This window comes from Neopelma chrysocephalum, unplaced genomic scaffold, assembly GCF_003984885.1.
Source record: "Neopelma chrysocephalum unplaced genomic scaffold, ASM398488v2 Primary Assembly neopelma1_96942, whole genome shotgun sequence".
Classification (NCBI taxonomy): Eukaryota; Metazoa; Chordata; class Aves; order Passeriformes; family Pipridae; genus Neopelma; species Neopelma chrysocephalum.
In genome coordinates this window covers 1,051,429-1,066,505 of record NW_020925585.1, presented here as the reverse complement: position 1 = coordinate 1,066,505, position 15,077 = coordinate 1,051,429, and the positions used below count along the sequence as shown (strand labels likewise).

General features: G+C 36.6%; 1 protein-coding gene across 4 annotated transcripts in view; it reads right to left on the bottom strand.

Moving 5' to 3' along the window:
• The window catches only part of SNX24 (sorting nexin 24), an 87,895-nt gene that overhangs the window by 52,606 nt on the left and 20,212 nt on the right, over positions 1–15,077 (bottom strand). The window contains exon 1 of one of the 4 annotated variants that reach the window (XM_027670873.1): positions 179–288. The exons of the other annotated variants lie outside the window; for them this stretch is intronic. The gene's annotated coding sequence lies outside the window, so the exon portion shown is untranslated. Of the gene's footprint in view, positions 1–178; positions 289–15,077 lie in introns of those variants that run through there. 4 annotated transcript variants of the gene reach the window in all.

Here is a 15,077-nt window from a genome sequence, read left to right as displayed (position 1 = left end):
TTCAAATATTTTTCTTTTACAAAGGCTCTATTATTGTGGAACTCCAGTGCTTCCCTGCAGAAGGAATGCACACTGCTCAGTTTACTCTAAGTTCTTAGTTGCAGCGAAAATTGATTCTCCTATGTGTTTATAGAAAGTGTCACTTCTCTGTTTACAGGTCAGAAAAAATGCAACTTACCCTATCCTACAGGTGATTGAGGTTTCATGTTATCTTCAAATGCCTCAGCAAGCAACTGCTCATCTTTCTATACAGCCTCTGCCTCTGCTCACCATTTCTTTCACTCACATATTTTTCACAGGTAAGAAATCTAAAGGGGTAATGAAGGGGGACATTCACCTTGCATCAGCTAACTCCTGACCCTCCTGCTTCATGCTGCAGCTCAGACACACTACTGTTATTTTTTATTAACATCTCAATAATATCTGAAGAGGACCTGAGATGGAGGTAATTTAATAAAATGCATTATAGGAGTCAATGGCAGTGCCAGGAGCAATTAGAATAATCTAATATTTTCCATTACAAGACTGTTCTCAGTTACTTATAGTTTTGCCAACCTTTAATTTTTGGGCTTAGATTTTCTGTATCAGGTATGTGATCCAGAAAGAAAATATTTTTAGAAAGTTACAGCTGAGACAGTCCAAACACATACTTAAAGCAAAATATATTTTGCTTTACCTATGCCAAAAAACCCAATAAAAACCCCAAAACTCAATCTAAAACAGAACCCAAACCATTTCACTCAAATTCCTCCAAGATGTGGACAAGACCAGGAAGACATCTGGGAGGCGAATTTGGCCAACTCATAAACTTTTGGAAAAGGGCCTAACTCCTAACAAAACTTTGCACAGAATTATGTGCATAATGCAGGTTTTCCAACAGTATCAGCACTGCTTGTGCTCTGTTATTTTTACAGTGTGTCTGACCTGACCGAAAGTTTAAGGCATCTCCACAAAGTTAGGGTAAATTTCAGGCCTACAGAACTCTTTTTCTAGAGTTCAGGAGCAGCTATGATGTCAGGGAGCAGAAAAACAACTGGAGGACATTTTAAAGTTTTTACAAGAAAGCGATGCTGGACAGGAATCTGTGCTATGGCACAGGGAAACAGCACCTGAAAACACCATGCTGCATTACCCTTAAAGTAAGCAGAAAGAGCAGGAGGAAAGGCCTTTAGTCTGAAGTACTCCTGCTACTATAACCTTAAAGGGAATCCACAATTTTGTTGCATATGAATCAGAAATGTACGTCATTGCATATACTTGCTCTGAAAACCCATTGGTAACACACAGCATCCCTCTCCTTCCCTCCACTGCTGGTCGAGCAGCTGGATGACAAAAACTTAAGTACGTCTTAGTCTAGAAGTCTGTATTAGGGACCTAAAAGCACCACATCCATTGGGGCAGTACTTATACAAATTATATATTTATTCTCTGTTGACTGATCAGGGCTAAAAGAAAAAGGGAAAACCATTAGGAAACAATGGTTGTGAATTTAAATGCTCATAGTGTCATTTAAGCTTTTCGCACAATGCAACCCAGCATTCCTGCACACACCCACTTGGAGCATCAGTCGCACACTCCTTTTCCCCACTGAGTGTCCCCTTAGCTCAGCATGTAGGACTGACAGTGTTGTAGCAACATGTGAACAAAGGGGCTCAACATCCTTAGGGGTTCTTTCCATGTTAGAACTAAAAAAAAACATTTAAAAAGGCAGGAAAACCACATGTACAGAAAAGTATGGCCTTGAGATTAAGGCAAATAGTAACATTATGGTCACTTTTAGATCCAAAATCCAAGTACTTCACAATGTTGAACAATGTATTTCATGCTTTTCTCTAGAAAAACCTACTTAGAGCATTGTGATTGGGCAAGATTCAAAGGCCTGAGGTTAAAAGCCCAAGCCCTATTCCCATATATTTTTATTTTAATATTTGATTATTCTAATTCTATTTCCATATATTTCTTTGTACTGAAAACAATATTTTCTATCAAATCTTCCATCCGTTCCTTTTAAAGAACCAGTAAAAAATTACTGCATGCAAAGCTCACCTAATTTTTCCAGAAAAACAAGACTATCACCAGATCTGGTGCCAAATTTGGCCTATTTAATAGTTTCATCAGAAAGTGTATATTACATAAACACTGGAGCCAGGGGCCCAAGAGGGAGTGGAGAAAGCCAAAACATGATAGGACATGACCCTGCACAATCTGATCTACACTGGCCCTGTTTTGAGCAGGAGTGGTGGGGGGAGTGTGCCTGGACCTCCATGGGCCTCTGCCAACCTAAATGACTCTATGATCCTAAGAAAGCTCTTTCCAAGGCAGGAGGAAAAGTAAAAAGATGGGAAAAAAAATTGCTTCCTTTTCTATGCTCATATTTTGGAAGACAGTTAGAAGACTCAGTTATACATTCATGACTTTCCTGTCACATGCTTTGCAGTTTTGTGTTATCAAGCAGCAATTTGCCCTTCAGGTTTGCAGAGTAACTACCTTGAAAAATTAAATTTTTTCCAGTTTATCAAATGAGATTCTGAACTTGCTGTTTCTGTGAAGATCCTGTTGCAATATTTTGAAGAAGGCGGTGGGATGGGAGACAACAGATACTCCATTAGATTCAAACTACTTGTCTTTTTAAGAGCTTTTGTCTTTCCCACCAGATACAGGAAAAAACCCCTCAGGTCCCAAAGTTACTGTCCAAACAGCAATTTATTCACAACTGACAAATTCCTCTCAAAATTACAAAAAGTGCTGGTTTGTTCATATGGAAATTTCAGGGACCTAGGAAGGAATCGTGAGCATGCCTCACCCTTCCGGTTCTTTCCATTTCCTCTGTGACATTGGAAGTGCTTTCTTATACATTTATTATTTCAATTCCAAACAAGGAAAATATTAGCTTTTATGGGTTCTACAAACAAGAGTGAAATTCCTTAGATTGCTGGTGATCTAACAATGTCCACTGCTCTTAACACTGCACAGTACAGCACACTGCCTATAGCACCACCAATAACTGGAGCTCTCCATGTGTCATAAAAGTTTCTGGATTAGTCAAAAAGGTTATCAGATTACCAGCATTCATTAATCATAAACTTAAAATTACACACTGATTAATACATGTATATAACACAATGAAAGTTACTATTTAATCCTATTTTTTGTGATTAGGATTCAAGGTGAAGTTCCTAGAGAAGCCTTTTTTATGTTCAGAAATCCTTCAAGCCATCAACCTATGTTGAACTGAAAGTTCATCAACATTTTGCAGTAAAATGAATTTAATATCCAATAAACAAACTGTATAAATTTACATAAGGAAAACTCTCATTTTCCATCTTTATCAAAATTGGTCCACAGTGTAATAAAAATCATAGGATCTATGCTCCACTAATGCCCACCAATGCAAATTGCACAGACCCATGCAAAACCTTCCCAATTCTGTGAATGCATGCTAAAAAGCAGCAGAAGAAAGCATTATGATGTGAAAGTAAACTATTATTAAATGTGCAGCATGTAAGTGGAACTGTACTGTTGGTTAAAAATAAGGGTCCCCAAAAATGCTGAAGATGTTAAAATAACCTTTGTTAGGCCCAGTGTCTATTTAGCAGATAACTGAAGCAAAGACTAATCTCAAAACACTACAGAAGACCCAAAGATACCTGAATGATCTTTCTCATGAAGAACCATCTCAGTTACCAAATGAAAAAGGAAAGCATGTGAGAGACAGAACAATAAACCAACCATCTTGTAGGCACAAGCTTTTACATCCAACTAACAATATACAACTGTGAGATGATAGATTTACACTGCTAGATCTGTATACATTTCAAAGTTGTTTAGTTTTTGGGTTTTTTGTTTTTTTTTTTTTAATTTTAAGGTACCACAAAACATCTTGTTATTAATGAACACCCTGTGCTTAATACATAAACAAATCGATCAATAAATATATACATTGCCTGCTTGTAATAAGAGGTTTTTAAAATATTCAATATATCGGGAACAGATGCCTGAAAATAATTTTCATGTTTTTCCTTGTTCTTTAAATGGGAATTCAAATGCCTTACATTTGTGGTGAAAAGTCCCAGTAATGACTAAACAATGACCCAATACCTCCTGTCTTCTATCCACTTCATAGAAACTGACTTGCAGTGCTGTCATACCAACCTCCACAAATATTCTTCCACAGATTATGGTCCAGTCTAAAATAAGAACTTAAAATATGTTTCCTCTTCCCCCACCTTGCATTTCAAGGTATTTTAATCAGTGAAAAGTTAGTACTTTCTAGACTTTTGTTAATGTGAAGAAAAAGGTTCTCTGACTAAAAAAAAACTCAAGTGACTTGCTTCCAAATCAGATTTCTACTGTCCCCTCTCAAGACACCTATTTACATGAAATCTCTTATAGTTTCTCTGCCTGTATAAAATGCAGATGCCACTGCACATCAGGCCTGTGTTTGCCTCTTTGCACAGACAGTCCAAAACAGTTTTCCTGATCTGTTTCAACTTGAAATGTTGTCAATATATGGATTGTCTTGCTTTCTAATTCAGTGAAAAATCTAGTTTTCCATTAGTCTCTGCCTTTCTAATTTTCGATACAGCTTTACTAAATGTAATTATTAAAGGCAGATTCAAGAAAGCAATTACTGAGCTACTGGTTTGTATCTCTGAAGTCTTAATAAGGAACAAGAAGTTGAAGTGACAGAAACACTGCAAAATCTGTAAATTAAAAAAAAAAAAGAGAGCCAACAAAAAACCAAACCAAAACAAATTTGTCTATGTGTTTACTTTATTATGTACAATACAACAGAGAAAAAAAAGAATACCATGGAAGACTGCTGTATGTTTGGGACAACCACACAACTCTCTGTTATCACAAATGAGTTTTAATCTTTTTTTCACTGAGCAGGGTATTAAAATTGCAAGTGTATTTCAGAACGGTTACAGAAATAGCTCTAGGAAGAATCTTATAAATAAGAACAGGATTGAACAATGGAAAGTATCATTTTACCCTTTTCATGTGAGGATTTTCAACATATTCTGGAGGTTACAGTACTTGGAGGTGTTGTACTGGGCTATGAGATATATAAACTTACTTGCCAGTATAAGAAACTAAGTATTCAAAGTAAAATAAAGCTCATTTTGTAAAAATTAAAAAAAAAAAAGTAGAAAACACACAGTAGATTGGTCTACACCTACAAAATATTCTAAAGCACAGGCAAACACTAAGTTGCAGCAGAGCCCTCTTGCTAGCTTCTAGAGAATTTCAATAACCATTCATAAGATTTAAGTTCAGACATAAAAGACTGCATATAGAATATTTTCCTGCTTTGAAATGATCTCCTCCATCCCACAAGTCAATTACCTCCCTTCTACCCCCACAAAAAAGTGGTTAATATCCTGGTCACAATGAAGTCAGTTACTAAAGTCCCACTTAACAGCTACCCCCTGACATCACTCTTTTTATGACAATTATTGTAAGCACACTAATGCTGTTTGGTTATTTTTTATATCAAAAAAAGTGACAATGTTTTTTATTTGCAAGGCAGCAATACTGGCTCTGAGTGACTTCATAAGCCAAATTAGAAATCAACTCAAAATAATTTTCTTATTTATAATAAACATCAGCCTACACAGAGCTTTCCAGCAGCCTCCCTTTCATAAGAACAGTTCATAATACACAGTAAATTAATTGAAGTATGCTAGCAGAGTAGCAATTCATCACTTAGCATCACCTACTTAACATTCCATTGTACTTATTACAAATTTACAATGGCAGATAAGCACCTGGCCATTTCCTGTATACAACACAAAGGTAAGCCACTCTAAATAACTAACAATATAATGGAAAGGTGCAGGTATGACCTGATGTCTGAGAAATCAGGGAATGCATGTAATTTAGAGGGGTTACGCTTGTCTATTCTTGAGCAAGATTCATGCCAGTTTCAAGAAACTCGTTTTAAGTGTTCCAGCTGAGGACAACTGTTGTTTGAAAGCAGTGTAGAAAACCGTTTAGAGACGCAAAGGTGATGGTAACCTGAGAGCCCAGACTGAGGACTCCAGAAGTCAATGGGAATTGTGACACCTGCTCTGAATCCAGGTCTTTCAGCTGAGACATCCTGGTCTATATGAGCAGTATGGCCAGTAACTGGTGAAGATCCAATCTTCAGTACCTAAGCATTGACCTCATGGCACATGCACAAAACCTGACATAGCAGAAGCACAGTATTAAATCTCAGGGCTCTTGAGATTTTCTTCGTACAAATTATGCTCCAGTGCAGTGGATAAGAACACTAAAGCATGATAACATTATTAAGGTAGCAAAGACTCAAATGGGTATCATAGAATCACAGAATAGTTTGGGTTGGAAGATCATGCAGTTCTAACTTCCTTGTGGGCAGGGACACCTTCCACTAGACCAGCTTGCTTGGAGCCCCATCCAGCCTGGCCTTGAACACTTCCAGGGATGGGGCACCCACAGCTTCTCTGGGCAACCTGCGCCAATGCCTCACCACCCTCACAATAAAGGATTTCTTCCTTATATCTAATCTAAACTTACTCTCTGTTTAATTCCATTGCCCCTTGTTTTATCACTACACACCCTTGTTAAAAAGTCCCTCTTCAGCTTTCTTGTAGGCTCCCTTTAGGTACTGAAAGTCTGCAATAATATTACCCAGAGCCTTCTCTTCTTCAGGCTGAACAATACCAATTCTCTCAGCATTTTCCCATAGGAATGGTGCTCCGTCTCTCTAACCATTTTTGAGTATCTTCTCTGAAGTTGCTCCAACAGTTCAATGTACTCCACAGGTCCTGTGCTAGGGACCCCAGAGCTGGATGGAGCACTACAGGTGGGGTCTCACCAGAGTGGAGTAGAGGGTGGAGAGCTTCATTACACACCTGTATACACATGCTCGCACCATCATACAGGGATAACGCTCCTACCTCCTCAGCAGTCTTGCCAATGGCCAGGAGAGCAAGATGGAGTGCACCCTGGTATCAGTGACACTGCTACTACAAGTAGGCTGGAGTTCAGATCTCCCTGTTGACACATCAGCAAGTATTGCTTTATATTACTAAAACCACTGGCTTTTTTTTTTTTTTTCAGAAACAGATTTCATTTTACTAATGTATATTTAGTTTCTCTTCAAAATCATATCTTCCACATTTTGCTTCTTATATGGCAGCAAATATGGTAAAGAGGTTTATACTGCAGAGGAAGGTTTAACCCAACCCTCAAAGACAAAAGGCTCCTGTCCAAACAGTTTACATGTTTATCTAGCCCCAACCACCCATTACAGAAACCTCCTCTCCTCCCACAAAACTGTGTTTTGGAACTAGTGTTGTAAACTCCTTGTGGTAAAATTGGAGCAAGTATGTTTGACATTGTATGACCCATTGTACAGCAATTACAGTAGTACTAAGCTCTCTCTGCTTTGTACTAACTCCTACAGCAGTTGATCTTCATTGGAATTATGAAGTATATAAAAAAACTCTACAAGTTAGAAAAAACCTGCACATTACAGATACAATTCCCCACTACGGAATATAACTACTTTCATATTTAGTCCTCTATCATCAACTTTGAAAGTTTTTTTAAGCTTCTTCACAATTGAAAAACAACCTAACCAACGAAAACAACTCCATTTTTTTATTCTGTAGTGAAATATTGAATTTTCTAATGCTTTGCAAGAGTATGTTAGAATGAATAGCTATTTTACCTATTGTTCACTGCCTAGGAGAACATTTTTAATATTTACATAGTCTTCCTTCATTTTAACATCAAGTAGGAACCAACATTTAGTATCAAAAGACAAGAATAAAATAAAAGGTAACTTGTAAGTGGGCCATTCTGTTCAGTGCTGTCCTGTAATATAAAAATCCTTTTTATTCTCTTTGGTCTTTTCGAATGATTTGACTTGTACAAGTAAGAGTCATTTTGTTGCATGCTTATGAAAAATGAAAAACCTTGTCTGTAGCAATATCAAATCATTTATACACAGCAGACATCAGCTGTCATTTCTGTCTATCCCAGCAGTACACCCCCTCCTCACAGTTCTCTCTTTAGTCTAGGTGAGCTGTCAAGTTTCTAGTTTCTGACGTGTATTTACATCATTCAATGACATCTGACAGTAGTGAAAGGCCACAGAAAACTGCTTATTGATCAGAGCAAAACTAGTTGACGGAACAGATGAGGTTGTATCACAGAAATGCAGCCACACTCAGGTGATGACATTTTGCTCCCTTGTATACAAGTGCTTAATGGAATACAACTTCATTATATCATGCCACTAGTGTTTAAAGAATTGCATAGTTCTCATGAGTGTTTTGTCTATGCGGTGATGAGGACAATCTATTTGTAGTGGTACCAATGTATTACTAACCTGTTTTGCTCATGAACACTTGCAAACTACCAGCCAATGTGTCCTGATGAAAATAATAAGAGACACTGAAGACTCAATCTTGCCAAAATCTAATTGAGCTGACCTTTTAAAAAAAGATGGAATTACCATTTAGGGAGCCAGATCTACTTGAGATTTAGTTCTGCAGAATTCTGTGCTGCTTAGTAAAGACATTTTAAATGACCACTTTTATGCTTGGGACCAGTACAGGTTCCCAGTGGAAGTGATAACTCATCATTAGTATTTCAGAGGTTATTATATCAACTTGTATGAGAGTCTTTCAAACTGTATTGATTTAAATGTTGAAGAGTTCATGGGCAGAGGCTCTCCATATAAAATGTCCTGCAGCTAAAATATTAATTTTCTTATTTTCATTTCTTTTTTCTTTTGTTATCTTGAGTAGTAAACTTGCTTTTCAGAAAGTGACCTGTAAGGATATAATTACAGTATGCAACCATTTCTTACAGAATCTGTGTTTGCTTCACCAGTCTAATTGGAAAACACAGAGTAGTCTTAGCATGAAGTAAACTGCAGTGATTCAAAAAAGCCAGTATGTTACAAGTAGTACCCGAACAACTTGAAATCATGAAACTTCTATAGGTACACTGATCACAGTACAGATCTCAGAAGAACTTGCTTTCCATTTCATATCTTACAGAAGACAGAAGCAGTAGGTTTTTGTTTCAAAGAAAAAAATCCTGAAGGAGAAAAGATGCCGATGGTCTAAAAGTCTCTCTTCCCAATGGGTAAGTGGTGCTCAGCCTTTCTACGTTAGGCCTTGCATTCAAGCTAACCACTTATAAATGAATACAGTTTTCAGATTAAAAAAACAAACAACTCTTCACCATCTCAGAGACTCAAAAAATTCTTTCCATTTCAAGGGGAAAGAGATAAAAGACTCAGTTCTCAAAGAAGGCATTTCCTATCCCCTGACTTAGGCAAGCCGCATGAAACCAGGGGTTGACTTAATCCAAATCCCACACAACTAGAGAAATCAAAGCTTTAAAAGTAACAGAGAAATGCACGTGAATAATTTCTTAAACAAGGAGAATGTATCTTCTGCCATTTCTCAGTAGAAACAACATGGACTAATCTATATAGACCTATTAACAACAAAGGAAAGAGATGACAGCAGTCTTGCTATTTTCAGTTCAATTGTATCACTCATGCTTCTTTCAGACAAAACCAGTAACTGTTAAAAGTGTTTTGTTTTTTTCTTGGTGTTCTTGTTATACTCTTGATGCAAAAAATCTAGAAGAATTTTGCTTTCAGACTCAAAAAATCTTGGGTAAACCAAGATTTTCAGAGGTCATCTGGCTAAGTTTGGAACAAGCTACTGGTGCAGAGCAATTACTTATCCCATTTCAATTAAACTTTCAATTTCTACTCCAAAGAGGGTGAGAAAAAAAAAAAGGCAGCACAACAGTTACAAGACTGAATTTATTTTATTAACCCAGGTAAAGCAATTTCTTCACTTTGTTCTTTTTTTCCCTTCTCAGAAGCAGATGAAGTAATCTCACTGAAACTTATGAAGAATTTCAATGTGTACTGATTACCTGTGATGGCAAATTTCAGCTTAGAAGCCAATATTTACAATGATTCAGAAAAATGAAACCAAGAACCCATTCTCAGCAAATGGCTTTCAAATTTATCTTCAACATTTTACCACAGCTAGCTCAGTATACATCTAACAGAAACTGTGTCCTCTCAGATGCTATGGTTAGCTGTCAGCATTTGTTTGCACACACACAACACCATGCATATTTAATAGGTACAGATCTAAGGGGAAAATGGAAGATAAAGAAACAGTCACATATTCAATGTATGTAATGCCAAATGTCTGAAAAGCAAACTCTCGGTAATCTCCTTGAAGTTAGTGGGAAGGGAAGAGGAAGCACTCCAGACAATGGACAAGTATAGATAGGATGCTATTTTATGTATATTTAAGAAACTTTTTTTAGCCCTGAGGTTTTTTTAAACAAAGAAAACAAAGAAGTGTTCTGCATTCTGCCATGAAATCTTTTACTACATAAGCTTTTACTCATAAGAACTCAAAATTATCAAGAAGAATATCTTTAGACAAGAAGTTGAAGACAAATTACATTTTGTTCCTTCCAAGTCTGGTTCTTGTACTTTGTGCTTATAAAGAAAACAGGAAATTCTCTTCATCTCAGTTGTCTGATATGCATAAATATCTGGGCTCAAAGCCTTGACACTGATACTGATGATGGCAGCAATTCATAACCAATTATGAAAAAAAACCCAAAAAAACCTAAGTGAACCTACTTTTAGTTTAACTGTGGATCTAAAACTATTTGTTTTAGAAGTGTAAAGTATCTGTCCAAAGCACAAGAAGCATCTCTCTCCATTCAATAAAGTTACCCTGAAAATTAAGGACACACTACTCAGTACTAATAATTCCCAAATTGTCCTGATACTTTGGAGTCAGTTTCTCAGGAAAAATATGAAGCCATGCATTTCCACTGTAACAGAATAGAAGCCAAGAGAAAAAGAAACAGACAGGCTTCTGACATAAGGATGCACAGATGATGTGCAGAGTTTGAAACTGAATTATAATGAACACACTTCACTCTTTCAGTTTTCAGATAATGTAAAGCAACTTTCACATCTGATAGTGTTACTACTTAATTCCTTTAAGATTCTGCTTTTATTTTCCGAAGGCATGCAATAATCCGAATTACTTGGTCATATTTAGGGCAGCATTTTAATATTTTTTTATTTCATTACACAAAAACATACATCACAGGCAATTCTTTCTGTTTCAGACTAGAGAGAAGACTTTTTCTTCCCTGTGAATAATTCACAGAAAGCCACCATCACTTCAAAAGAATAGAAACTGACTCTTTATGACAGGGATATATGAACTGGGTAAATGCCCAAGTCATTGCTCAAAGCATGCCTGTAGCAGTATCGTCACTTCTTTCTAGACAGGCACACTTAGCTGAAGCAATGACTTTTCTGTTTTCTTAGTTAAACTCAACAGAGTTAAAGTCAAAGTCAAAAGAAAAAACTAATACTTGGATTCATTATGCATTAGAGGCATCTTTCTTTGTTAGTGGATAAGTATAGACTAGTGTCGTAGACTGTTGTCTTATAAAAGGTTCACAATAAACCAAGAACCTAACATTTCTAAAAGGGATCTTGAAAGACTAAGAAAAACAAATGCATGTAGTCACAAACACAATATTTACTAATTTGCAGTAATTTACAGTTCTCTTTCTGTAATCTTGAATCCCAAAACATGAAACACTACAACCTGCATCAATCATATAACCAGATCTTTTCATTGGAAAACATCACTTAGGAGGGCTCCTTCGAGCAGGATTCATCTTTGCATTGAAGGCACACCACTCCAAAGGGTCCCACACTAAGGATCTATGACAGCTTCTGCAGTGCACATCCACGTCACTTTTGGATCCCTCCTCCAGCTTCAGTCTTCTTACTCTGCTCCTTGGCAAAATTACCAATTTCTGTTCTGTACAAAGTTCAGTGTACAAGAATTAACTTTCAAAACCAGTATCACACTTACTACTGTACAATGTAATACCTCATGTTGCTGAGGTGGCTTGACTGGTCAATTCTCAGTTACATTACTGTTTGGGTCTGTGATATGTTTCACTTTTTTTTGTTTGTTTTGTAGTGGGGTTTTTTGGGTGTTTTTTGGGTTTTTTTGTGTTTGATTTGTTCTTTTACTTTTTTTTAAGTTTTAAAGTTTTTTATGTTAAGTACAACTGAATATATTGAGTTTAAAAAAGGTAAATTGATACATTTTAAGAAAAGCCTAAGCAGAACCAAAATTTAAAATGTATCTACAAAAAATGACTACATAGAGAAAAAAAGGAATCACATGTTTGTTTTAAACCACAGAAATATTGTTTCAGTCAATAAAGTAATAAAATATTTTTATCTTCTCAGATCCTGGAACCTGCTCCCTTTATCTGGTTTGAACATACAAGTGAACACACAAATTTGGTGATCTTGTCACCATACTTTAAAAAATATTTTTTGGATATATTTTGAAGAGAGGTGAGTCCATGTTTGCCCTATGCATGAAGAAACAAAGGGATTGGCTTTTTTTTTTTCTCCTGTCTCATTCACCAAGTTGCTATTTGAAAACATAGTTCAGTATGCTGATATTTTATCATATTCCTAATTCACATCAAACCCCTGAACCTTCCAGAAAAGAGTTTATTTCATTCTGCCTCAAAATGGAAGAAAAAGGTGCAAAAATTAATACAATAATCACTGATTAATACAATCATTTGCTCTAACCAAATACTTCCTTAAAACAAACAAAAAAACCCCACAAACCTATAATCTCCTAATTATCACTACTCATTTATCATTCACCATCAGAATAAATCATGTGTAGATCATGTTAAGTAATGTGCTTTGGTAAGTATTAGCACTACCTAACTGAAACTAATAATTTCTGTTGCTACCATGTGAGCAACAATACTATAAAGCTGCTGCAGAATTTTGCTCATCAACCAAATCAACCATCAACTCATCAACCAAAGAGGTGGAAATACTCGTATGTTCAATCTTTTAAAGTTATTATAAGAATAATAAAAGATAATAATGTATTTGAATTAAATTTGAAATTAATTTTGGTAGGGATCTGAGGTTAGACAAGTAGCCATGCTGTGGGACACTGGGCTGAATGGAATTGGGTTTGGTCCCCACCACCACCTTTGGACTCCTCAGCACAAGTGAGACAAGGAGCTCCTAGAGTCATTAGCAGACTGCAGCATCTCTCTTATGAGGAAAGGCTGAGGGAACTGGGCCTGTTCAATCTCAAGAAGAGAGAACTGAGAGGGGACCTCATCAATATCTATGAGTATCTGAAGGAAGGATGGAGCCAGGCTCTTCTCAGTGGTGTCAAGCAGTAGGACAAGAGGCAATGGGCAGAAACCGATGCACAGGAAGTTCCACCTGAACATGAGGAAAAATTTCTTTACTGTGATCGTGACTGAGCACTGGAACAGGCAGCTTAGAAAGGCTGTGGAGTCTCCCTCCATAGACATTCAAAGGCCATTTGGACAGAATTCCGAGTAACGTGCTCTAGGGACCCTCCTTGAGCAGGGAGATTTGACTAAGTGACTTCCAGTGGCCCCTTCCAACCTTAAACATTCCTTGATTCTGTGATTCTGTGAAAAGGAAAGCAAACTTTTGTCTCAAAGATTAGTTTTGAAGAAATAAAGGCTAGATATAAGGGTGTAAAAATATGTTAGGCTTACATGACCACAACAATCAACATACCTGGGGGCAGAGAAAAATCAGGAAAAGCTGTGATTCATTTAAGCCATAATGACTTCACCAGAGATGCAGAGAACAAACATTGCAAGAAGGAAAAACAAGTGGTCTCACTAAAAAATACTTACACTTAAGCTGAAGTAACTTTGTTAATTCAAGTAACATTTGCTGAAAAGATGTTAATAGTTTTTGTGTTACAGGATTACAAAATATGTTATTCTATTCCAATAAAAAATGCAGCATATTCATTTGAAGACATTTTTGAGCTTGTAAGATACCAATTTTTAGACTACTTAAAGAAGCAAAGTATCAATTTTATGAAATAAGAATACGAGGAAAAGATTGATACTACTTTTTACCACTTCCTTCTTCACCATTCTCTCTCTTCCCAGCCATACAGCTCTTAGTAAAGAGACCACAGTTAAGGAAAAGAAGAAACAAAGACACTCTTTACTATAACGCAAAACTACCAACTATAACTTGAATTTCAACAACTTCACCAAAAAAAAGGGAGACAGATACACACTTATTCAAATCTTTCATTCTCTTGTTAGAGTGCAATGTGTGCAAAAGTGATCAGCACAAGTTTTCAGATATTCTCATGAATCAAATTAACCAAATCTCAGCAGAAAAACAAGCAAATGCTGCTGCTTACTAACTTGCTATTACTTCTCTTCTGCTCCCATCTGCTCTTGTACCAATATTACTGAAATTAATCACTTTATCATTACAGAGAGCCTCTGAAACAAAGATCACAAGTATTACAAATATGCTCTTACTCTCTATCTCTGTTTCACCTGACTCACCATGGTTAATCATGCATTTCTGAAGCAAACTATCACAGACCACTGTGATTTACCTGAATCAGAAACTGAACTTGCAGGTCCTGGATTTCAGCTAGGGCACGAGATGTTTCTGCTGGAAACCAGGGCTTTCTCCAAAGACTTACACTGAAGATTCTCAAAGGCTTCAAACTATTTTCAAATAAGGTTTAAGATGCATATGTGAGCTCCTGAAGGCGCGACTGTGGCACAGAGTAACACATGTACATGTACTACTGCAATAAGTGTGGAAGAGGAGATCATGGGAAGGACAAGAAAATAAACAGCATAGCTAGTTACTTCTATGTGCAATGCATCCCTCATTAAGAAATCTCAGTCAAGAAAGTATTGCAGACCACAAATCTCAGTCTTCATATTTAATTTAAAACTGGATAAATGCGCCATTTAAGAAAGGATTAAGATGCTTATGTCCTTTCATCTTTCTTCAATCTTATACAGAAAACATTTTAAATCCTAAGATACAGATTTCAGGGGAGAGCAGGAGGGAAAGACATATTTCACAACATTGCCACTACAGAAAAACTGGAAACAGATGGATCTTATATATTGGTTTGAAGTGGCTGCATTGATCATCA